The sequence below is a fragment of the Protopterus annectens genome, chromosome 6.part1, assembly GCF_019279795.1.
Source record: "Protopterus annectens isolate FY-2018-M chromosome 6.part1, PAN1.0, whole genome shotgun sequence".
Taxonomy (NCBI): Eukaryota; Metazoa; Chordata; order Ceratodontiformes; family Protopteridae; genus Protopterus; species Protopterus annectens.
The window spans coordinates 89527803-89553072 of NC_056738.1; the positions used below are offsets into that span (position 1 = coordinate 89527803).

General features: G+C 38.6%; 1 protein-coding gene across 4 annotated transcripts in view; it reads right to left on the reverse strand.

Annotated features, from left to right (window-relative positions):
- The window catches only part of METTL8 (methyltransferase 8, methylcytidine), a 1591180-nt gene that overhangs the window by 1552506 nt on the left and 13404 nt on the right, over nt 1-25270 (reverse strand). For 3 of the 4 annotated variants that reach the window (XM_044075524.1, XM_044075523.1, XM_044075522.1), the window contains 2 exons: nt 10081-10199; nt 9547-9644 (listed from right to left, as the gene is read on the reverse strand). The gene's annotated coding sequence lies outside the window, so the exon portion shown is untranslated. Of the gene's footprint in view, nt 1-9542; nt 9645-10080; nt 10200-25270 lie in introns of all 4 variants that reach the window. The other variant, XM_044075521.1, reaches the window with a different exon arrangement.

Below are 25270 nucleotides of genomic sequence, written 5' to 3' on the forward strand. Positions count from 1 at the left end.
TGAGTCCCACAGTGTTTGTCTACAGCATTAATCATAATCACAAACAAATACTCATTTCATAACTGTTATTGCAGAATGATGTAATGAGCATGCATTTTAGCTGGACAGGAAACATTAGCCTGCATTCGTAGATGGATTTAACATAAAATACATTTGTATATGACATCGGAGCCATAGTTTTAGGAATGTGCAGTAGTCCTCCATCTTTCCTCCACTTAGGAGATGTTCTATGCTTCAAATCATGGTGAGCTACATTTTTTATTTATTTTTTAGTGTATTTTTTAATTTTGTTTTGACCGGGAACGAAATAAACCAATTTTCATACATTTGTATGGGAAATGGTGTCTTACAATTCAACCACCATTCCGGAATGGATTATGGTTGAATTGTGAGGTACCACTTGTATGAAGCTCAGAGTTATAATTTGTATCTAAATTCTGAAGTAGAAAAGAGGGAAGTCAAGATTATTATCAAGAAGGGACTGTGGTTGAGGTGGATTGTAATTTGAAAAAGATGTAACTGTAGGTGTTGGAGGATGATGACATATGTTTTCCTTTAAAGCACTAAAGAGGTCAGAAGTAAGACAATTGGCAGAGTTCCCTTTTGTGAAGATTTCCGAGATACTTGGGTGTTTCAGAGCTTTACACAATTGCTATGTATGTGACTTGTAAAGTCTACGTCTAATCATTTTTTGCTTTGTTGATTTTTAGCCTAGTTTCTTTTTTCAGATGATGGTTCTTTTAAAATGTAAGGATGGATAAATGTGCCCTTTTCAAGTTGAATCATGCATCAGCTCTGCTCCTCACATCTTTTTTGTCTGTCGTGAGCCTTGGGATATATTTGCCTTATACCCGTACAATCTTAATGGGGAAGAATCAGTCTTGGATGGGGATAAGCATGTTATAAAATGTTGATAGGGCAGTTATGGAGTCCTTGTAATGAGAGATGGAAGACCAGTCTAAAGGATCAATTTCTGATAACAGTTTGGAAGGGGTATCTGAGATTTCTCCTGTTTTAAGCATAAAAGGCTTGGAAGACTTGAGTGAACAAGTTGACAATATGGGACAGTGGTCGCTTAGAGAATCAGGGAGCACTTGCAGGATGTGCTTTTTGTCAGGTATGTTAGTTTTAACTATGTTTAACAAGGAACTGTTACTGAGATTATGGTTGGGTCTGGTGCCTTCTGAGATGACCTGTTTTAACTGTTGGCAAATGACCAGTCTGTTTACTTGGGCTTTATCAGGTATTTCAAATCAATATTAAGATACCAAAAAATGATAATTTTGTTTCATTTAGCACAGTGTGACTACATGAATCACTGCTGCCAGATCTAAAAATGGTATCAAGTACTTTATCAAGTCAACCATTTAGGATGAAAATAAAATATGTTGACAACTGCTAACAACAAGTCCTTAAGTGTCTATATATTTTCAAGAATCACAACATAATCATACATGTGGAAAAAAATTCCAGTCTATTCTCCCCATACAAAATAAGGGTAGAAGAAGGGTAACTTGTGACTGTTGAATGAATGAATGTTAAGAATCATTAGCATCACCTCAGTTTTTTGCCACGTTAAATTTCCAATGGGCCTTCACCATCCATTGAAGCACAGCTGCCAAGCAATCTTCCAAAGTAACCAAGCCAGAAACATGCAAATGAATTGGATTGTTGAATATTATCAGCAAATCATCATTAAAGTACACCTCTACACTGAAGAACTTCTCTCGGTGAAAGCATACACATCTTGAACAATAATGGACACAGAACTGAACCTGTGGCACCCTAGCAAATCAGTGTCTGGAATGTCTGACCAGATAAGGTAAACCACGAAAATACTTTGGAAATTAAACCATACTGGGACAGAAGGTGCTTAATCAAGATACAATGATCCATGGTGTCAAATGCTGCTTACAGGCATAAAGGAGAAGCAGGACTGAATACAGCCATTGGTCATTTGCCATAAGGAGATCACCAACTACCTATATGACAGTAATTTTGCTGCTGTGTCTTGATCTAAAACCTGAATAACACAAATCCAGAGATTATGAGAGCAAAAACAAGAATTTACCTGTGCACAGTTTACAGCACAGAAACTGTATCTAGAAAGGGCAGATCACAGAGGCAGTAGTCTTTCATGTTAAATATATTAAAAGAGTTGTTTATTTATTGATGAAAAAGAGAAATAAGGACTTCTTTAATAGCTACAAAAATCTCCATCCTCAAAGGGATTGGACAACTTGGTGTACTACTGGACCTAGACATTCAAGACATAATCAAGCTAACCTTTTCAGCTCAGAATCACACCCAACAGGTACATCTGAAAGAAAAAAACAACATCTGTGACATACTCAAAGTTGACAAAAATTATCACAGCACAAAATAAGTCACAGCAATTTATATAAACATCTGTCATGCACTAGGCTGCATCATGTGGGGAAAAGTGCCTGATCTGGGCAACCTTATCTGCAAAAACTCCTGTGTGGATTTTTCTCAGATTGCATTGAAAGGTCTAATGAATAGCCAGGGATGCTGGGCTGCACAGTCAGTTAATCATTCAAAAGAACACAGCCAGATGATGTGTTAAAACGAAATTCTCACTAGACAAAAATGCTACCTTCTTACTTAAGATTTCCCTAAGGTATACCAGAATGTGCTATCCAGAGTACAAGCAGGAAAAGCTAAGACGTGATGGGAGTTAAATTAACATTGTTGAATGTGAATGAGGGGATCTGCAAAACCAAAAAAAAAAAGATTACCAAAATCCAGGAATTCTGTGCTATTTACTAATCGTGGAGCCTCATAGCTTGTTACAAATAAGGGGAGGGGGTTGTGAGAACAAGACCCTTCAGAAGGGAAGCCCAGATGCTTTGCCATAAAAAAAAAAAATTTGCTGATATATTTTTCACAATTATGCAGATCACCTGATCCCTGTTTAGCAATATCACACAGAACCTGTGTGATAGCCATTCTGAATCTTTATTTGAGGACAAGTTTTTGAATGTTAACAGGAAGTTTATTTCATTATTTTGTTCTGTAGACAGTGGAGGTTGACTTTCCCTATATAAGGGTAGATGGACAGATTTGTAGTAATAAGGCACCAGTGAAACAAAGAGGTTCCAAGAGGATATAGTAGATCACTATTGCATAAAATAGTGAACATTGTATTGAAATATTATTGCCTGTGTACCACATTATTTGGAAAAGTTTCAGAAAATTATGAAATTCTAACCATTTAAGCTTAAGGCTTAGCGATATTCAGAAAGTACAGTTGTGTACACTTACCATAAATGTAGATGTTAGAGTGTATTCACTGTTGCAGTCATCACATTTGGGGTTATCTGCTTGCAGTAGCCCTCAGTCGGCCTGATCATCAAAGTCTTGGGTCCTGCTTCGGTTGCTGTCTCATCTTCCATGATGTCAGGTAGTCAGGGGTATAAAGCATGCAGCCGACACCATTTTACCAGTTTTTCTTGCCCCAGATGTCAGGTGCCCCCATAATGGGAAGCAATTATATACAAGGTTATACCTCCAACAAAAAGCAAATACAGCAGAAAGCTTTAAGCATAGTAAACAAGAATAGAGGTATAGAAAATAGAAGTCAGGGGGCTGGAAGGAGGGTAACCAGGACTGCAGCAGTGAATACACTCGAACATCCACATTTATGGTAAGTGTACACAACTGTACTATGTTCTTCGTGTTTCACTGTTGCAGTCATCACATTTGGGTAGATTCCCAAAGCTAAGGATGGGAGGTGGTAATTAGATAGCATTAGGATCAGCTATAAGGCCCTGCAAGACTGCAGTGGCAAAGCCAGCTCTGGATTTAGAGAAAATAGCCAAATGGTAATGCTTGGTGAAGGGATGTACAGAACTTCAGGTAGCAACTTCTAGGATGTCCTTGGTAGGGACACCTCTGAGAAAGGCTGTAGAGGTAGATGCAGCCCTGGTTGAATGTGGTCTTATCCCCTGCAGGGTAGGTTTTCCATGGTGCTTATAGCAGAAATGAATGCAATGGCTTATCCATTTAGAAATGGTTTGCTTTGAAATGGCCTTCCCCTCTGCCCCTGCAGCAAATGCAACCAGCAGCTGTTCAGATTTCCTGAGAGGTTTAGTCCTGTCCAAGTAGTTGTCTGTGCACATCTAGATCCGTTCCCCTTTGTTCTGTGGATTAGAAAATAAGGTTGGCAAATGAATGGACTGATTAAGGGCCACACTGGATACCACCTTGGGCATGAAAGAGGGATTGGTCCTGAGAGACACCCTGTCCGCATGAAAGATAATGAAAGGCTCCACTGCCATGAGGGCCTGTAATTCAGACACCCTTCTTGCTGAAGTGATGGCGAAAAGGAATGCTGTTTTCCAAGAAAGGAATTTCAACTCAGAATTTGCAGCTGGTTCAAAAGGAGGTAGAGTGAGTTTTTCGAATACAAAGTTAAGGTCCCAGGCTGGTGTAGGGGATCTCTTGGGTGGTCTTATGTTTTTGACCCTCTGAGGAACTGCTTCAGCAGTGGATGAAAGAAGAGGGTGGTTCTGTGTTGTAATGAGCTGAAATGGCTGAAGCTTGAATTTTGATGGTGGAAAAGGAAAGGTCCTTGGGAAGCATCTCAGTTAAATATTGGGGTATCTGAGGTAAAATGGGCACTGCTGTGTCCATGTCCTGAGTCTGGTTCCAGGAACAGAATCTTTTCCATTTTTCAGCATAGGATTTTCTAGTATTAGGCCTCCTTGCCGCCAGAATGACATCCAACACTTGCTTACTGAAGGATGGTAAAGGAGAGATCAGGTAATTAACCAGGCTGCCAGGTTCAGGGTTTGAAGCTGTGGGTGCAGAATCTGGCCCTCCTGCTGGGACAGCAGGGCAGGTGTCTGAGGCAGGTGCCATGGTGCCAGTAATGACACACTGCGCAAAAGGGGGTACCAGTGTTGGCGTGGCCAGTCTGGTGCAATCAGTATCATCCTTGGTTTGTCCTTTTTGATCTTTAGTAGTACCTTGGAGAGGAGAGGCAAGAGGGGAAAGGCATAAACTGATAGGTTTTTCCAGGTGAAGGACAGGGCATCCACTTTCCAAGCTTGTTTGTGGGGAGTCCTTGTGCAGAATTTGTCCAACTGGTGGTTCTGGGGGGAGGCAAACAGGTCTATCTTTGGGCTCCCCCATTTGTTTCTCAACATGTTGAAGATCCTTGGTTCCAGTTTCCACTCATGTGGGTCAATGAGATTTCTGCTTATGTCGTCTGCCTTTGTGTTTAGCTTTCCTGGCAGGAATTGAGCCTGTAGGTGCACCTGGTAGCTCAAGGCTGTGTTCCACAGAGCCATCTCTAGTCTGCAGAGAAAGTAAGAGTGAGTTCCTTCCCTGCTTGTTTATGTACCACATAACAGTGGTGTTGTCGGTCTTTACCAATAATTGTCCTCGAAGAATGTGGTCCTTGAAGGCTGTCAGAGCATACTGTACAGCTAACATTTCTTTTGACTGATATGCAGGTGCATTTGACTTGGGTTCCTTTTGCCCTGAATGCACTGCCCTGCCAAATGAGCCCCCCATGCATAGTCTGATGCGTCTGTTGTTACGGTTTGGGCGGCAGGAGGTAGAGTGAATGCAGTCCCTTGTTCAGGTGGCAGGCCTCTGCCCACCAAAGGAACTCTATATGTAGACAAGGTATGATAGGAATCATTGAGTCTAGATCCTGAGAATGTTGACACCATAGGCTTTTTAGATACCATTGTGGTTTCCTCATATGCAGTCTTGCATATGGAATTAGTAGAATGCAGGAGGCCATGAACCCCAGGGCTTGCAGAATTTTCCTTGCAGATAGCTGGGTCTTTGTGGCCAGTAGTTCGAAGTAGGCTGTTAAAAATTAACTTTTTTCTCTGGCATGAGGTAGGCCATCTGGGAAGTTGTATTCAAGCTTGATCCCAAGAATACAATTTGTTGGCACGGTAAAAGATGTGATTTATTTTCGTTTAAGGTGTACCCCAGAAAAGTTAGCAATTTCTTTACAAATGCCAGATGATTTAATAGTATGTCCTGGCTTTCTGCCTGAATTAGACAATTATCCATGTATGGGTATATTTGAATATTTCTTTGCCTGCAAAATGCAATGACTGGAGCTAGGCACTTTGTAAATAATAGTGCATGTAGCCTGCTCTGAAGCGTAGGTATCTTCTGCAAGATTCCATTATTGGGATGTGCAGGTACGCTTCCTTTAAATCCAGTGTTGCCAACCAGGCATCTTTACCTAGCATGGGAAGCAGCTGATGAAGAGTTAGCATCTTGAATTTTGGGATTACCAAAAATGTGTTCAGGATAGACAGATCCAATATAGGATGCCAGGAATGATCTTTTCTGGTTACCAGAAAAAGTCTTGAGTAGAAACCTTGTCCCCATTCTTCTGGAACAGGCTGAATAGCTCTGATGCTTAAAAGAGAGAGAACTTGCTTTTGAGACTCTGCCCACTGATTTGGGGGTAGGTCTGGCCAGCCGTTTGGTGTTGGTAAGGAGTTGAAGTGGAATCTGTATCCTTGGGAAACTATATTTAAAACCCACTTGTTCTGGGTAATGAGTTCCCAGTTTTTTGCATGCAGGGTAATCTTTCCCCCTAAAGGAACAGTCAGTTGAGCAGGGCTTGGAAGGTTTAAAGTTAAGTCATTGAGACAGTTTACCATAGGGGGGAGTCTTACCACTCCCTGCTTTGGAAGTGGGAGCGCCCCCACTGTTTAGGCCTGTGAGTACCTTGGGACTGAAGCCTGGGTGTTCTGCTGGTTCTGGGTTTGAACTGAGAAGGCCTGGAAGAGGCAGGAAAGGACCAATTCTTAGAGGGCCAGTGCCTACTAAATTTGGGAGGGTGTACCTGCAGGAAATCTTTAACAGTTTGCATATATTTAGCTTTTTCCTCCATCTTTTTAAGTACTTCTTCTGCTTTGTTGCCAAACCATCCAGTAACATGATCTGGCAAAGATTGCTCCATAAGCCAAGCATGCCTTCTAAGTACAGACCCAGTGACAGCAGCCCTGCAAGATGCCTCTAATGAATCAAAACCACATTGCAAAGTATGTCTTCCAACTTGTTCAGCAGAATGCATTAAATCCTGTAATTCTTTACTTTCAGCACTGTCAGGAATCAACATAATTTTCTGTTTAAGCAATCCAATAATATGCTGCAATACTTTAACATATGAAACTGGCAGTTTAAGGCCCTAATGGCTAAAGTAGCAGAAGTGTATACCTTCTTTCCCCATCTATCCAGTACCCTGGAATCTCTATCACAGGGGGTAGGATTTTTTGCAGGAGTAGCCTTAATGCCCTTGGGTCCCTGTGAAATGGTCTCAGGATCCGCAGTAGGATTTTTAAAGAGGAACTTGTGAGAGTCAGGTATCTGGGAGCAGGAGGTAAAGAGTCAGGGGCCAGGCTAGATTCCAAGAAGGCATCATCTACAATGTCCAGTACAGGAGGGATAGCTAAAGGCCTGTGTTGAGGCAGAAGTAAGAATTCCCTAAGCCTCTTTTTGGAGTCCGAGTAATCCTGGCTTTCCCAGTGGAAATGCTCCCTAAGAGTATGCATGGTTTCACCAAAAGACAAATCCTCTGGAAGGGAAGCAGAGAGAATGGAGTCCTCTGCATCAGAATCCTCATAAGTGGATAAGGGCAAATCCTGGTCATCAGAGAAAACAGAACTTTCAGAATCCTGATCAGAAGAATCAGAAGGAAAACCAGTTTTCGGTCTCTTAGAGGGGGAAGGGTGGCTTCCCCCGATTAGAATAATAAGGTCCTCAGCCATTTTTATCATTTGTTTTTCAGGCATAGTGGCCTGACTATGCGGTCTGGGCATTGTTTTTTAGGCATAGATCGAGTTTTAGGCCTTGAAGAAGAAGAACATGGCGTTGGTTTAATATGCAAGACAGTAGGCCTGAATACACCCTCAGAAGCCAGTGTCTGCACAGCGGCTCCGGACCCATCCAAGGTACAGACATCCGCAGGTTCCACAGTTGAAGCATCATGCGGCATACCGGACTCCGAATGGGTCTCAGTAGAGGCCTGCGAATCTGAAGTAGCGCGTATAAGGGGCTGCGAAAGTACCTCACTGAGTACCAGTGAACTGGCGACTAGCTTAGGAGAAGCGTCGTTAGCAGATTTGGACCTAAGCGGTCTGTCTCTGTCTTTATCTTTGCGTTTTTTTGGAATGTCGGTAGTCTGGTGGCTTATCTGGGTAATTGAACAGAGTACCAAAATATTTAGAAGCTTAAATATACCGACGACGAATAGTTCATTGTTTAAATAAGGCACAAAATCGACAGAAAGGTACATCGTGGTCAGGGCCTAGGCAAGGAATACAGTACGAATGAAAATCTGTATGAGGTATTTGCTTTCCACAAGAAATACAATTATTGCCTTTTACTGACATTGGTTTAGAACAAGAAAAAGTTTCCCCAACGGGGTACTTAGCTTAGATGAAGACTTTGGTTCTGAAACTCGAAAACGTAAATTTCAGCAGTCGGCCGACTGGCACTTGCGAACTGCTTCGGCTTCGGGCACTGCACAGCAAGAAAGACTGATAAAATGGCGTTGGCTGCATGCTTTATACCCCTGACTACCCGACACCATGGAAGATGAGACAGCAACCGACGCAGGACCCAAGACTTTGATAATCAAGCTGACTGAGGGCTACTGCAAGCAGATAACCCCAAATGTGATGACTGCAACAGTGAAACACAAAGAACATCTAGAAGATATGCTGACAGCAAAGTATGCAATCCTATTTCAGACTACTTTTCAAAGTTTAGGACATATCAGGCTGGATAGCATGAGAATGGAGATACCCAAGTCTTGTCTGTGTAGAGTATTCCAAGCTTTTGATACACTTTTGTAATGTTAGACTCGGCATGGATGTTATACTCAAGTTCACTGTCTAAGATGAGCCTGATGATCTCAAGAAGTCTAGCAGATTTCACAGCTTGAACAGAGAAGTGTTCCATGAAAGTAATAAGCAAGTCTGGAACAAAGAAAAAAATAGCATACATTTTTCCCATGCAATGACGGACAGAAAACAGAAGCAGAGATAGCAAAGGGCACTGTTGAACACCCAGAGGGGCTGGCAGATGAGGGGAAGGCAGTACTGCTCCAGTGGATAGCTTGACCTGTCTAAGGTAATTGCTGAGCCATTTAGTTGGTACCAACACAAAGTCCAATGTCTGAAAGCATGCTTAGCAGGCTGCACTATGCTTTTAAGTTAAAAACTGCAGAAAGCAATTACAAACTCTTTTAAACTGCATATTTAATTTTCTTCTTGAGGTAAATATACTCCACAGATATTAAAATGACTAAAATGTTTGATCGCATTTCCTTATTTATGAAGTTTACACCAAAAACAAGTTCCACTGCAGCGCTACTAATTTTACTATGCTAATAAATAGCTTTGACATGCTTAAATTTACATGACATCTATACAGTTAAAATGCATGCAAATTGATTTTGTTAAGAATCACCAACTGACAAAATAGCATTACATCAAAGAAGCAACAGGCAAGAGTAATTAACACTTGATACATACTTACAGACAAATGGTTCAATATGGCAATTGGCGGTTTTCAGTCCTGACGTTCTAACATACTTTTGGACTGTCTGAATCTAAATGACATTTCCTTGCCAGCATCTAGATGTAAAATGAATACATATCCAGCTTTAAGAATTTATAATTAAATATGCTAATGAGCTTTGTTCTACAAATGTGGGTTTGATTCCATTAGTATTCTTTATGACTTTAAACAAGTACTTGAATCAAATCAAAGTTTCCAGGCCAGGTCACATCTGAAAACAGATAATTGCATTTAGTAGGTGCTGCCTACTTGAAAAAGAAATAATAAATTATCCTATGACAATGACATGGGAATAAGGATATTATTTTGAGAACACACACACGATGCAATATAACACAAAACAGTGCGAGTTACTAGGAGAGCAACAGTGAGTTAGCTGTCCTATCAGTTGAATTACAACAGACAAGAGCAAAAGTCAAGCCAGACATCTCTGAACAATAAGAGAGCTATAACACTGCAGAGTCATCTTTAAGTTCAGACAATATTTAGTACCTGCTATGAATATAATATGCGTTGTGTTTGCTTCCTGCTCCTTGCTCTTCAATTTGTAATCTTCCCTGCTGTTTTCTTGGATAAAATATGTACTCCGAGTCCAGCATCTACCTACTTACCTAAATAAAAACAAAAAGAAGCAAAATTTAGACCCATTCAGGTGCAAAGCAAATAAATCTGAATGAAACAATACCATCTAGCACGTTAAAAATAAATATTTCATTTTATTAAACATAAAGGGGAAAACAAATATTAACACAATAAGGTTCTCAAGCACACTTAAAAACTTAGCTCAATAAATCTGAACAAAGCCTAAAATAATGGGGGGAGGCACAAACATTGGACAGATTTTAAATATTGCTCTTATAAAATTACGAAGTTGCTAAAATAACAGGAGTTGAGTTAGCATACATTTTGTGACAAAGATGAAGTATGAAATTCAAATGTAAGTCATTATTAAGCGACTTTAACCCTCAATGATTTAACAGCAAACCAAAAATATTATGATGAACAGACCAAAAACATCTGGACATTTTGTGAAACACTGGACAGCTGAGGGGTATGTTCCAAATGAATGAATTTCATTTGAAATTAAAATGTTGAGCTGTGTGTGGCATCACTTTTGCTTTCTACTTCACAAAATAGCATTTATTTTGTGATGTGACATATTTGTGATACTAACGTGCTGTAATGTACGATGCTAAAAAAAAAAAAATCAGTGACTCAAATGAACCCCCATTTAATCACCACCATATGGAACAAAATGCAACTGATAACTTAATACAACTGAACACACACAAAACACCTCCTACATGGATACAGATTAAAATTTGGTATTCTTTCATAATAGTTACACTTGCTTTAGTAGGAGGATTAATTTGCTCTATTGCTTTCAGTGAACAGAAATTTTATATGAAAGTATGCCAAAAAAAGAAACTTACTGCAATACTGTGGAGTGATATTGTTATAAGACCTGTATTCTCCTGTGTTGCTCATTAAAATGAATGTCAGTATTTAAACTGATTCACTTAGGGATATAAAACAGATCTAAATCCACTAAACAAAACTAAAAAAAAGTTATAAATAATAATGCAATTTACTACCGGAAAAATTAATTATCAAGGTACTGCTTACAGTGATGGAACTGAAGTCTTCTTAAGACACTAAGGTCTTGCTGGCTAGATTCTGCAGAAATCAAAGTCTGGTTATAATTGCATTCACAGTCTGTTGCCCACAGAAACTTGCAGAATATACACTGATGCAGCATCAAACTGTCATAAAAGCAATAACCAATAAATGACTTGTTATTACAAATCACACAAACTACTGTTACAACTTCAAGTACTGTGCTACTTTACTTCTCAAACAGCATGGATGATGTGAGAGATACAATATTACCTCGGAACAAATGGGTGTTCCTATACAAATATCTCTAACAATGTTATCTGCTATAGTCTCTTTATAGTGGTTTTACATCCTGTTTTTCTCCTTGGTATTCTATTTTGCTCTTTGTGTGAAAACATCTGTTAGCTGGTGTTTGCAGAAAAATATATTTTCATCCTGTAGAGAAATAATACTGGTATTGTCTTTTAAGGAAACATATTGTGCAAATGCTGACTTGATAAAAGCTTATCCATTCAAATTTCTTTGCTTAACATTCACATAATAGAAACATGTACAGATTGCTTTCCTGTTGTCCATTCTTTAAAGAAGCTGCATGCATCATGTTTTTTTTTACATTTTTGCTCTTACTGACAATGTGAAATGCATACATGCTAAGTCTGCAAGAGGTCAGCTTTCTTGCTGACAGTGTGAAAAGCATACATTCTTGCCGATTCTGTAGGAAACATGTCCATTAAGCAAATTCCTTATTTTTCAAGTCACAGTCATTTAGTATGGATGCTAATCACATATTGCTAAACTCTATTTCTACATTTAAGCAAGCTTTTATTTTATACCTTATGTTACATATTTGAAGCAGAATTACTTTCAACCTTAATACCTTGTTAAGCATACTCTAACAACTCCCCCCTCTTGTTTTATTTTAAATCAGGGATACAAATTCAGCATTATTTGATTATTTCACCACTGATGTGTACTTCTTGAGCTGTACACCACATGTTGATACCAAACACTTCAAAGCTACAATGTTAGAAGGCCATCAAAACAAAAAATACATCTGTAGCCAGGGCCATCCATGGTAAGCATGGTATTCATTTCCCTGTCATTTCCTTTCTTGATGTAAAGCACGAGTGAATGGAGACAAGTTTGAAAACATACTTCCTAAATACAGATGCCTGAAAACCCTAACTCAAGCATTATTACATATACAGTCAGCTAATATTTGTCAATTTTAGGAGGTAACACTAAACAACAGTTATCTGTTTTCAAGGGTGTTATGTCAAGTTTTTATAAAAAAACCTTTACTGAATTATCACTTAAGACATGCATTGACCAAAAAGAAAAAAAAACATATCAACATATTTTCCATTTACATAGATTACAGATCTCATACTTTGTATTTGTAATTATCATCAGTCCAGCATGACATAAATTGCTAAATTACTACCTTCTTTTAAACCTCACTCCTCCCCCTGAACATTATTCTGCATGTATTGTTTCCACAATTTCCATCTATTTCTAGTTAATTCTGTCTCCATTTTCTAATGATTCCTCTTCCACTTATATTCTCTTTTTGTCATATTCAATACTTCAAATGCAGTTGGTTTAGACTTTGATTTCTATTTTCTAGTAATTGTTTTTTGGCACTAAACATAATTAAAATGAATAAAGCCTTACACTGTATATATGCAATCCAGATCCTGTGTCGCAGCTTAAAAAAGCCATTTGCTCACCCAATATTTCTGACAGAGTACTTTGTAGGGGATTTTTAAAATCTGCCAACTCATTATACTGCCATAACACATGTTCCCACTTACCTCTTTCTTCCCCATCACACTCCAATATTTGCTATCTACCTGAGTAAAAATTATTTGCAGTTTGCTTGGGGTATAAAAATACCTATGCAAGCACTTCTAAGTAAAGATCCTAACCCTTCTGGACTTTGTTGCATACTTGCAAATCAAACATATGTCCTCCCATTGCACTGTTGCAAACTGATCTTTCCAGTCTTTCTTCCCATTTTTTAACTTCCTCCAACTGATTCTTATAGTTATCATGCAATAGCTTATATGCCCTACTAATTATCCTTTTTTTAATAGCAGCTTCTGTTCTAGATTAGACTAAAATCCCCTTCAGAGCAGGTATTTCACTTAAGATTCCCCTATCCCTTTCTCTTTGCCTATAGTCTGATATAAATAACAATTAGGGAAGATGTTCTCTACCTGCATTCCAAACATCTTATTGGCCTCATCCCACAGTATTACCTTTTTCTCTCTAGTTGTTTGCTCCCAATACCTTGGTTCGTTTGCCAGTTTTCTACAGTAAATTCCAATCCCTTCTTGCCTATTTTCTGTACTACCACATGTGACCATCCCTATTGGCAAAATCTCCATTCTCGTGTTGGCTTAGATCTTAGAATACTTTTTGCTACTATATGAATATAATATTCTGTATGGTTATTTTTCTCCTTAAGGATCTGCATCCAAAATCCCACTCTCTCTCTATTTCTTGAACTTCCTCCCTGCTTCATCATCATTCATTTCCATTGTGAATTATAACCTGCTTATGTTATGTATATAAGCCTTAAATGTGTTGCTCTAAAATATCCTTTTGAATCAGGTAATCTTAAACCTCCGTGTTCCACTGGAAGGATCAACTTGTCCACATAATTCTTGCCCTTTTTGCCTCGCAGATAAATTCACACAACTGATACAAAAAGCAAAAGCAGTCTCCCACAAGGAAAGTGACCAATGAAGGTAAAAATTACAAGAATAAACAAAAATAAAAACCTCTGTCACTCACAGCAGATAAATAAAATATAAATTTATTGTTAAAAGGACCAAAAGTAAGCGCTTTCGAGGTTCAGCATAGCCGCTTCATCTGATGAAGCGGCTATGCTGAACCATGAAAGCGCTTACTTTTGGTCCTTTTAACAATACATTTATATTTTATTTATCTGCCGTGAGTGACCAAATTCACACAACTCTTTATTAATTATTGTCCACAACTTCTCTGGTTGATAAAAATATGTCTGACCCACATATACAATTAAAGGGACTAAAACAGATTTTCACTGCTTATATCTTACTATCCATATCGATAAACAAGTGCTTCCAGTTTCTCAGTTTTTGTATTATCTTTTCAGTTTCTTTCCACATATCCTTAGCTCCTATAACAGAAGCATTTTTAATCCTTATTCGTAAATACCTCATCTTATTGTGTTCCCATAAATAGGGGTGTTGTTGAATCAATTTGTGTGTGGGTATTCAATTTATGGCTATAGCCCTTGTTTTATCTTCATTAATTTTATATCTCCCCAAAAAATGAAACTGTCTCAAAATGTTCCACAACACTGAGATCCTCTTTTCTGGTTTTATCAGTTACAAAATAATATCATCTGGAAATAAGCCGACTTTTCTTGATTGCTATACCAATTATAGCACTGTATTTCTGAGTCCTTTATTTTGTTTGCCACTGGCTCAAAATATAAAGCAACCAACAAAGGGAAAAGAGGATATCCCTGCCTGGTTCCTATGTTCAGACACAACTCATCAGACAGGAACCCTTTCACTTTAAATCTTGCCTTTGATTCTTCACATATCCCTCTAATTAACCTTATTATTGCATCAGGGAATACAAATGCTTTCATTGCCCTACTCACAAAAGTCCAGCTTACTCTCACAAATGCTACCTCCACCTCAAGACCCACTGACAACAGTGCTATTTTTTTAACATCCTGCTTCCCTCTGGATCAGTATTCTATTAATATTATTATTAATGTTGTCAAATGTTTACCTACCTTCCACAAAATTACACTGATCCATATCTATCAGGTTTTTGTAACACTTTTGCCATTCTTTTAATTAGTACAGACATAAAACACTTCATAATTGTGGTTTTAAATTGAAATGGGTCTGTATGAATCTGGGTCTGCTGGGTGTTTACTGTCCTTGGGTAATGCAGCCAGCACAGTTTTCTTCAAAGCTGTTGGTGTTTCCCCTCCTTTTAAAATAATGTTAAACAAAATCTTCCAGATTTTTATTACTTTCTTCCCTTCTAACTTCCAAACTTTCACAAGAATACCATCTGTTCCTGCAGACTTTTCAGAAGATTGATTCTACATCACCATTTTTTCTTATCTCCTCCTATCTTAACTGTTAATTGTTGAGCCTTATCCACCTTGGCATAATTACATTTTCCATAAATATTTCCATTTGTGCTTTTTCCTTGATTTCCCCATTTCTGTACGTTATACAAATTTTCATAAAATGTATTAAATATCTCTAAACCCTCTACAGGATCTCTGGTTATTTTTCTTTTTATAATCTACCTACATTAGGCAACAACTCTTTTGAATTTCAGCTCCCCAAGTCATTGTGCTAAAATTTTTTGCGCTGGAGTCATCAAAAGTAGTTGCATAACAGCAATCTTTCTAAACTCTTGTACTTTATCCAGATGGTCCCTTATTTTCTTTAACACTGTGTATTTGTTTCTCCTCTTGTTCTGTGAGATTTCCCTTATTCTGCAACACTTTAACCTTTGTCAGACCCTCTAAGCAATTCCTATTACTTTTTAACAATATCGTTTCTCTTTTGTATCTACCCTGTTTTGAACTCCATTTTTACTTTATCCAACTCACTAACTATAACTTCAGAAGATATTTGTCTACCCTAATAACTCTCAATTTTCACTACCCATTTCTTAAACTCCTATGTTTTTAACAGGCCGGTGGGAAAGCCTCATTGTCTTATTTTTACTTTATTTAGTTTTATTGGTGCATGATCTGAAATAGTTATTGGATGTGTGTCAAAGTTTTCAATTAAATGCTAATGTTCCTGTAAAAGATAATTTATATCTAGTCTAGCCCAGTTATTCTGCCTTGGGGAAAAAGTAAATTCTGTCTGAATTCCTGCTACTGAATTCAAAATTTCATTACCAAATATTTTCAACATTTCTTCAGAAATGTACAGTGTTTTGTTACATTTTCCCTTCTAGGCCCCCCTGCAGCATCCTCACTATTGCAAATGATGTTCAGGTCCCTAAGTAATATACCTTGCTGAAAGCTGATTATTTCTCCCAAATTTCTAAAACTCCATAATAACAGTATTTGGTGGAATATAAATAGATGCCAGTGTAATCCTCTTCTCTTGCCAATAGCCCCTTAACTATGACAGATCTTCCATTATTCTCATTTCTTCCCTCTTCTACCACTATTGGAGCCCCTCTAGCAATTAGTATAATTATTCCCTTTTTCCTCAGTCCCTAAAATTCTGCTGAATATCCATCCTAAAATCCTTTGCCAAATTCACATTCTCATGTCTTTCCAAATATGTCTTCTAAAGCATTGCTATTTGCACTTGACATTTCTTAATATAATTGAATATGTTTCTTTATAGCTGTAAGGCCATTCACATTCCAAGATGTTTTTTCAACACTTTTTGTTTTAATGAAAATTCTCAAACAAAAAACTAAATATATTTTAAAGCACCCCTACTCCGTATTAACTTAGAACAAAGAAAACTTCAAAAAATAAAGTTTAGCTCTCCACACAGAATTAATTATACCAAATTGATAGCTGCATCCACAGGCATTACCTAGCCTAAAGTTAAGGTTACCTTTGCTAAAGTGCATGCTACATTTTGCGTTCCTACTTACATTGACTGCTGTCTGTTCTTTTCTTATCTCCATTCCCCTCCCAGATGTAAAAACTTCTTGTATGCTTTCAGAAAATATTAACTTTTAGCCCTAAGAAAAAGTTCACTGGCTAGCGTTAAATATATTGTACACTGTTCTATTAAATGCATTCAAGTATTAAGACTACTAGAGAGGCTTTTATTCACTTCCCATAATTTCAAACTTTATTTTTCACAGAACTGTTTGCCACTGTACCCTTAATTTTGCATTTCTCTCAGCAAGAAATGCTCAGAACCCTCATAATTAATTGCGTGCACCTGCAGAAAGCTCACCTCCATGGAAAAGTACTTAGCAGTGACTCTTTGTAAATTTCACTCAGAAAAGAATGTACAGCTACCTTCAGCTGCAGACTTCTTGACTCACACTTAATATTTGTTAAGGAAAAAAGGCAATATCTTTGCAGATATAGAAACTTAGCATTTTTGTCATGGCTTTCACCATTTATCTTATTTTTAAAGCTTACTTCCTTACAAAACACACCTAACAGCATTAATCTAGACATTCAACCTTGCAAAAATATGATACAAATATCTTAATACTACATATAATATAATCAGTGCATTTTAAACTCAACCCTAGCGGGGTGCGATCCCAGCATAGTAACATTAACCTTGCTTTTATCAAGCCATTCTTCTCTTGTTATACTGTAAAGACTATATTTCTTACAACAAAAAAATACTTGTTTACTTTAATATCTTTAACATTTAGAATAGTCACTGAAAAGACTTTGCCCACATTTAAAATACCCCTGACTATACATTACATGAAACTGCTTTACTACATATAACATTCAATTTATATCATGAAATATTTCTATGCAAATACTAATAAAAACAAAACTGTTTTGTTTACAGTTGCTTTTCTCCTTTTAGTGTCTTTTTAAACATTAATAATGTCAATTGGGGTACATACTTTGACTACCCACATGTTTAACAAAGTCAACAAATATCCAGTCCTTTTCAGCCACTATTTCTTGCAAAGCCATATTTCACAAATAGGAGTGATGATTTACAGTCATAGTGTTCAATTTATTCACCAGTTTCTTCACAAATGATCTTCTTGTTCATCTCTATCTCCCAACACTGGACTGGTTCAAGACCAAGGTACTACTGAGTCTTCTAGTCATGTGCTGTTTTTCTATTTATCAAGCATTTTTGTTTGGAACACTGGAAAAGATTTCACTGGTAAAGTCTGTCTATGAACTTTGTTGTCAGAAGAATGAGAAGCAGAGTCCTTGTTTTGCCTAGTCACTTTTTGTGGGATAAACTTTTATTTCTTCCTTAGCCTGATCTGCATCAAAAAAAAGTCTTTGATCCTCCAGGAAAAAATCCTCTGAAGACAGCTGAATACAACTAGAATCTCACACCTGCCTCTCAACATTTCCTAACTGATGGGATAAATGTGTTTCTCTTCTGCAAGGTGTACAGTGAATAATCATTTTCTACAAAATTCTGCTGTCTCCAATTTTAATACTTTGCCCTTCTGCCACAGTTTTGTCAGGATTAACTCTTTCTGCTGGTATGGTTGCATCTTTATTAATATAGGTTTTGGATGCTTTCTCATGGCTGGGTATAGACCATATACTTAAACTGCCCTTTCAAGTACAAATCTTGTTGCGAAACACCAGTCCAGTTGCTTATTTGTGCTTTTATAAACTTAATAGTGTCTTTCTCTTCCAGTTTCTGTGGAACCTCAGTTTTTTTCTGAGCGCTCTAAGTACTATTTTATGAAACAGCTCTTCTTGAGAAGTTTCATATTCAAATAGCTTTTTCTTCATTTCAACCTCTGATTTTTTGCAGTTTTATCAGTTCATCTGAACAGCTAGTTAAAGTTTATTTTATTTTTTTTCCAGTTTTATTTAAATTGATAGGTTTCTTCAAAGTTTAATTTAATCAACTCTGAGTACATTATTTTTTCCTCTAAATTACTGGACTCCATCTCTTGAACCAAAGCTGAAGCATAACTTGCTTTTTAATAAACCATTACAGAATCCTTCCAAGACAATGTTTTCTTCACTTTTTCTGGATGATTTTTTTTTATGTTTTCCAAATTTCTTCTATGCTGGCATGTAGGCAGTGGACGTACTAAGAAGTAACTGAATTTTACCCAAAAAGCTTTTTCAGTGACACTTGTTTTTTCTCAGTTTCTGTTTTCACACTGGGAGTGCTGAAGTCATGCTGTTGATCAACAGAAAATCATCTTGGACGTCTGGTGCTATGTTCTCTTTTAGCTGGCTAAATGATTTACTCCAAGCCATAAATATGCAAGGAAAGACTACGGACATCAGAATCGAATTTACATGATGAAGCTCATGTCCTCACTCCTCACTGCAACACTTACACTATCAGATTTAATTCACTGGTGATTACAGGTTGTTAGTTTCTTAAGTGCCATACACATGTTGCAATCTGTTGAAACGTAAGTATAAAGAAGGTAAATACATGTGATTTCAGTTAGACAATTATTAAAAAGCCAACAATCATCAATATGCCACTGAGGGCCTTATATAACATCCCCCAAATACACAGAATGGATTTGCTATTACTATTTAGAAAGTACAACTTCGGAGTAAGAGCAGGAGAAAGGAATGAAATTCGCAAGAGACTATTTAGTAAAAATAAGGGGAAGCCCATATAACCAGCAGACTAATAAAATGGACAGTTGCTGGTAGAGTTAGGAACATTGTTTAGAATGTTTATTTAGTGCTCATTAGGCTGGTGTCTGTGTGTGTTTGCAGCTGTTAGTTAAAATCTATCCTTCCTTTCTTTCTTAGGCCAGTACAGATTTTGGCAGCTGTACCCTGCATACATCTCACATATCCAGATTTTCAAAGAATATCAATATTTTTGCCTTATATTTTTGGTCTGCTCCTCACAAAATGCATTTATTTCTGGCAAATTATTGAGGATTGAAATCACTAAATGATGACAGACATTTGTGCTTCAGACGTGACATCCTTCAGAAAATACATGCCAACACAAAACCTGCTATTCTAGCAACTTTCTTTATAGTTTTTATTTACTTATTTATTCATTTTGTTGACTGGGATAGTCCAACTGGGCAAGAAAATCTCCCCCCCCCCCCAAGGGAGGCGCTTGGAAAAAAAGCTCAAAACAACAAAATACGTACAGTAATGCTCTAATACATTTTACAAGGAAAATACAATAAAAACGGAGAACATACAGTAATGGTCTAATATGCAGGGATCAAATGAAACACTACATTAAGAATATAAGAAACATAGAGTAATGGTCTAATATATAAAATTCTAAGGAAATGATGTTAATACAAAGATCTAGATCTTTGACAGTGGTATTCAGTTTATATGACATGTTATAGGATAAAAGACAAGGGGGTACAGTACGGGAAATCAGAGGAAAATAGTGGGAAAGTGGGAGGAGGTGGCGGGGAGAGATGAGAAGGAAAAGTAGAGTCTGGGGAAATTGGAAGAAAATTTGAGAAATTAGTGGAGAAATGGAAGAGAGACAGTACAACTGTCCAAGCAAATTGTGGTTCATGAGTAAAGGTGTCTATAAAACAAGTGACTTTTAGATGCCATAGTGGCTTGAAAGTTCCACATTATCCTGATGAGGTACAGGAGCACAGCCAGGAGTCAGGTGTTGTTTTCATGTGGGTTTTAAGCCTTTTAATTTATATATATTTGTTTTAGTGGACATGGTGATTTGTTCAAAAATTTAGTGACATAATTAGTGGTGTCTGAAAGTTTTTCACTTGAACTTAACTCCCTGCACAGTAAATACTCATGAAGGATGTCTTTAGGGAGGGACAAATACTGGTACTGTAGATAAAATTATAGGCTGTGACTAGCAGGGTATAGATTAGGTTTTGTGGTGGTTCCAACCACTGTAGTTGTTTTAAGGGAGACAGTGTTGAGTCATATATGAAAGGTTTGTAGCACATTTGCTACTTTGCTGTAGCAGGTCTCTAACTTTGTTTGGTGTGTGCTTTCTATCTTTGTAAATATGTTGATGCATATAGGAAATGTGGGAAGGAGGTAGGAATGGGAAATGGTTTTACTTTTTAAATCGGTTAAGTATGGGTTTAACCTGTAGAGAAATCCCATTTTTGGTGGTTTTTTTAGATGGTTTGCTGTTATGTGCTGATCAAATTTCAGATTTTTGTCAGTAGTTACACCTTGTAGCTTTGTGTGGGTTACCTTTTCTATGATGGTGTTACTTGTTGATATAATATCAAAAGTGTTTGAAAGCAGAGACATGATTGGGTGTGAGTAACATTCATTTGCTTTTCTAAGGGTTAAGAGCAGGCTCACACCAATCACCCAGGATATGAGAGAGAAAAAGGATGCTTGGGTGATAGTAGTTTTGCAAAACTTGTTGCAGTGCAGAGGAGGGTGGATACACTGGCAAACTCCATGATGGTAGCTTGTTTGAAAGTGAGTAGAGACTGTTTATAGATATATTAAACAGAAAGGGGCCAAGAAGCATGCCTGTGGGGACAATTACAGGAACTGAAAGGAAAGTTGCAAAGGTGTGTTGACATTTTACACCATGTTATCTGTTGGTAAGATAGATATTGAACCAGGATATGTTAGGCTGGGAGAGATTATTTAAAATGATGGACAATGTCAAATGCTTTGGATAAGTCCAGGAAGGGGGATAAGACTTAAGTGATTTACACTTCTATGCTGATTGTGTTAGTGAAATGTATAAAGACAGTTGTAGTCCTATGATATGCATAACAGGTATGTTTGATCTGTGAGAGGAAGCAGTTGGCAGTGAGGTACTTGAAGAGCTGTTTGTGAATATATTTTGCTAGGATTTTTGATAAAAGGAAACAGTACTGCAATAGGTGAAAATTCACAGATGTACTTACATTCACCACTGCAGTATTCATTAGAAATGGGACTCCCTCCCATGAAGCCTACCGTCCGGCCAGTTTCTAAGTCTACTGTTGTTTTAAGGTATGTTGAACGTCACCTACACTCTCCTTGCATAGCAAAGGGCATAAAGGTGACATTCAGGCATACCATCCTCAGAACTTCTTTGCAGCCAGTCCGAACACTGTTTTTAACCATCAGTCTGTTACCTCCATCTGTTTTCCTGTTTGTTGGCATTCTGGTGATCACTCGTATTTGTTGAAGTCCTCACCATTGCAGATAAGTGCCCAGTTGGGTTTTTTGTTCTTTTTCTGATTGTTTTGTGCTGTCTGGGGGGTTAATGTCATCCAGGAAGGGTAAATGCCAGTGTGGGAGACTGATTCAGCATAAAGACCACCACGATAAGTGTCTTTTTTGCTTAGGTGCTGCTCACGACCATACGTCTTGTTTAATTTTTCAGGCGTCTGTCCCTAAAACTCTTCGTAGTAGGCTTTCTTCCCTTTCATCGTATCTTGAGACCCAGTATTTTAAGCTTCTTGCTAAAGATGCTATGGATGGAACTTCCTGCCCTGAGGGTCACACGTCAGGGAAGCAGATGCATAAGGTAAGGCCAGAATTTTCCAATGTCCAGCCTCTGTTGGGAGTTTCTCCTAAGGTTATTATAAACCCCAAGACGTGCCTGGTTGTATTGTCAGATTCCTCTACCGCATCTGGGTTGGAAGTCGGTGAGGATCTGGCAAGCAGCATGTCCGAGGCTTTGCAGGCATCCGTTTCGGGTGCTCAGAGGGAACCATGGAGGTTTCCAAGAGGTCTGGTGAGGTTCCGCAGTTTCTCTTTACGGAAGAAGTTCCTACTACAGTTGTGGAGTGCTGTCCTGAGTCAGGGCCTTCTCAGATTTCTAGGATGGACACCCCCTTAAAATATTAACAGAAAACTAATGTTTCTTCTGCGCCTAGGGATCCACAAAGTGAGTGGCAGGCCTTTACTCAGGGGTTATTTAATACTTTACTGTCATTAAGGCCTCCTCAAGGGGTTTCAGTTCCTGCTCGTCCTTGGTACTCTTCTTAAAAGGCCTAGTGAATTTAATTCTTCTGAGATGGATTCTGATGATGAATCCCTTGCTTATTCTACCCAGATCTCAATTGCTTCTTTTGTCTAAGTTACTGCCTTCTGACAAGGACAGTAGAACTATGGATAGGCTAGGTAAGAATGAGACCGATATCTCTACGTATGTGGTGGCTCTTCTTTCTCAGGATTGTCAGCTTTTTCTGATCTCTCAGACTGTAAATCTTCTGCTCTTTTCTTGCTAGGGACTTCCCCTCAAGTAGTTTGCCATTCTATCAAATGTAGTTATGATGCAGCAGATGCCTCTTCTAGGGCTGCTGCTTTTGGTTAATTTCTGAGGAGGTATTCTTGGCTTAGGCTTCAACCTTTACCCGATATTAAGGTTAAGTTTGGAGAAGAGGCTGTTGGTTTATTCAAGTTTCTTCAGGACAAGGGGAAGGCTTTACAGGAGCTTAAACATGTATGTTTCTCCTGTGCCTACATTTCAGTGAAACTATCCTTCTAAGCCAGCCTTTGTCCGTAGGCAATCTCGTCCTCCTTCTAAAGGTAAAAAGGGTGGTAAATGGACTCTTCCTGCTAAGGCCACTCAGACTGCAGGGATTCTAAAGCCTTCCTTTCCTGACAAACCAGGTGCTGACTATCCACCTGTTCCCAGCCACATTCCTCTTTCTCTTCCCGTTTGGCTCTGAATAACCCAGAATTTTTGGGGTGTCAATCATTCGGCAGGGCTACTTCATTGTCTGGATTTCCCACCTTCCTTTTATGGGCATTCCTCAGCCTCCTTGGGAACAACTTCCTTTTTTCCCTAAAGGTTCTTCGAGACCTTGTGTCTAAGTACTATTCAAGACATGCCTGTGGCCCAACGGAGAAAAGGGTTTTATTCAAGAATATTGTTAGTGCCTAGAAAAGAAGGTACTTTGAGACCTATTCAAGACCTCTCTCATCTAAACATCTTTTTGAAGGTGCCTTCCTTTTGGATGTTGTCCCTTCAGTCTCTTTTCCTCTCTTGCTCCCTCAGGCCTTTCTAGTGTCTCTGGATCTAAGGATGCTTATTCTCCATATTCTGATCCATCTTCTTTTCAGGAGATTTTTGCATTTCTCTGTTACTTCCTGGCATTTTCAGTTCTTTGCTTTGCCCTTTGGCCTTTCTACTGCCCCAAGGGTATTCACCAAATGCCTCGCTCCTGTGATTGCTTTTTGCAGGCTTCAAGGGATCCAAATATTTCCTTATTTGGCTGACCTGCTGAATCAAGCATTCTCTCCAGAGGTCGTTTTGCAAAATCTTTGTTTTACCATTTCTTCTTCAGAGCCTGGGGTTTCCGATAAACTTAAAAAAAAAAAAAAGTCTTCCCTGACTCCTTCTCAGGATCATGTCTTTCTGGGTTTCAAGATTCAAATGGCCTCCATTACAGCCAAGGAGTTTCTGAGAGCTCTGGGGTACATGGCTTCCAGCATTCTGATCCTCCCTCTGGCCAAACTGTTTGAGTAAGTTCCAGTGGTTTCTGAAGTCAGTGTGGCTTCAGCATGCGCATCCTCTGGACTTTCCTGTTCTTCTTCTCCCGTGTCTCAAAAAAGAACTTCTGTGGTGGATTCAGCAGTTGTCTCTGAATCCAGAGCTCCCTTTTCAACCTCCTCTTCCTTCTCGGGATCTGTTCACTCCCCATCCCCCTTCTGAAGTGTCTGTGAAGTTTGGCTCCCTGAGGGCAGGGAGTGTGGCTGCCTCAACAGTGGATGGAGCACATCAACATCAAAAAGATGACAGCTCTTACACAGGCTCTTCAGGCCTTTCATCCTCTCTTCTCTCCGGGGCTTCTCAAGGTATTCACAGGCAATATCACAGTTATGTGGTATATCAACAAACAGGGGGGTGTACAAGATTTTACCGCCTTTGCCGGCTGGCATTTCAGCTATGGGATCTGGCTCTTAAATATCAAGTGATGCTTCAGGCAGTTTATTTTCTTCAAATCAGAACATTGTGTCAGACAATCTCAGCAGGTCCTTCTCTCAATCCCATGAAAGGATGCTTCTCAGGGATGTGTTTCTGGACACTGTTCAACAGTGGGGTACTCTTCAAGTAGATCTCTGTCTCCCCTCTGAACAGACAACTTCCTCTATTTTGTGCCAGAGTCCCAGGTCCTCTGGTATGGAAGGTGGAAGCCCTGTCATTTTCTTGGAAGGGGATGTTTCTTTATACATTCCCTCCCCTTCCTCTCATTCCGAAACTCCTGTTCAAGATTCAACAAGATGCTCCCAAAATATCATTGGCAACTCCCTTTTGGCCGCGACAGCACTAGTTCCCTCTACTTCTGCATCTAAGAACAATCATTACAAGTTACCTCACAGGGGGATCTCCTCACACAAGACAAGGGGTCTCTCATCCATCGCCACCTGTCCACGTTTCAACTGACACTGTAGGTGATAGGGTTTTCATGCCTCATAAACACCTTTTCC